Genomic DNA, 1,255 nt, shown 5'->3' with positions numbered 1-1,255 from the left:
AAATATCATCCTAAAAATGACATTACTTATCTAAATTGAATTAAAATTTGTTTCAAATAGTAAATTGTGAAAATTCAAAAAATATAATAGTTCATGAAAAGTTATCTAATATATTTAATTTTATTTAAATTGAATTAAATTTCGTTTCAAATAGTAAATTGTGAGAATTCAAAAATATATAATAATTCATTAAAAGTTGTCTAATATATTTCATAAATTAACTCTATGTTGAGTTCTAATTAGATTTGGTCTAATCCATTAGATGTTTAATTCTTAAGTTTTATAAGTTTATTTATCAAAATTCGTATAACTGCATTTATATTTTACTTTCATGTACAAACACTTTAATTTATTGTTTATTTGTTTATATTCACATGTTATATTAAATCAAGATGATGATTTTATTGGGAAATAACGAGTGGTATGGATCAAATTAACTTAGAAAATTGGGAAATGAAGTTACAAGGATGATGGTGATGATGATGGATGTAGTGTAGTTTTGTATCATTTTCAATAGTTTAAGGATATTTTAGATAATTTTCTGTTAAAATAATTATTACCCTCTTACATTGCTCTTTATTTCAAAGTTATATTATATTTCAGTTGGTTTAATTTGTATCACTAATATATGAGAATTGCTTATGAAATTAATTCTTGAAAAATTCTAAGAATTATTTTTAAAAAATTAAATTTTATTGTACATACTATAAGATCTTACGATAGTTTTAAGTCAATTGGTTGCTTTTTTTCCTCTACTATTTGTTTGATTATGATAAGCTTCCGATAAAACCTGAACAATGGCATTTTAAATAAATTGAAATAATAAAAAATAAAAACATGTTATAAATTTAATTTAACACTGTTATATTTTAAAATATCCGCGCAATGCACGGACACGAATACTAATTTTAAGATAGAACAAAAGTAGAATTAACTATCGGTGTAACTTTTTCACTTTCCATTAATGATTTCTAAGTTCCTGCAACCAAATATATATTAAAAAAAATTCTAAAATGGAGCATTGTCAATAGAAACTCAAATGGTCATATTACTCATATAATTAGTGATAAAAACCTTTCAAAACTATAAAATTGAATTGCGGATCACTATCATAAATTTATAAAATACTAATTTACTTGATGACCCATTAATTCTCCAATAACACAATGTAATTTATATTTCTTATCATAATTATCAAGTCTCTTTTTCTTTCAAAGCAAACATCATCATTAATTGATCTATCCCTTGTTTGATA

The sequence above is a fragment of the Solanum tuberosum genome, unplaced genomic scaffold, assembly GCF_000226075.1.
Source record: "Solanum tuberosum cultivar DM 1-3 516 R44 unplaced genomic scaffold, SolTub_3.0 scf00381, whole genome shotgun sequence".
NCBI lineage: Eukaryota > Viridiplantae > Streptophyta > Magnoliopsida > Solanales > Solanaceae > Solanum > Solanum tuberosum.
The sequence above is the reverse complement of the archived record's forward strand: the minus strand, read 5'-3'. Positions refer to the sequence as shown.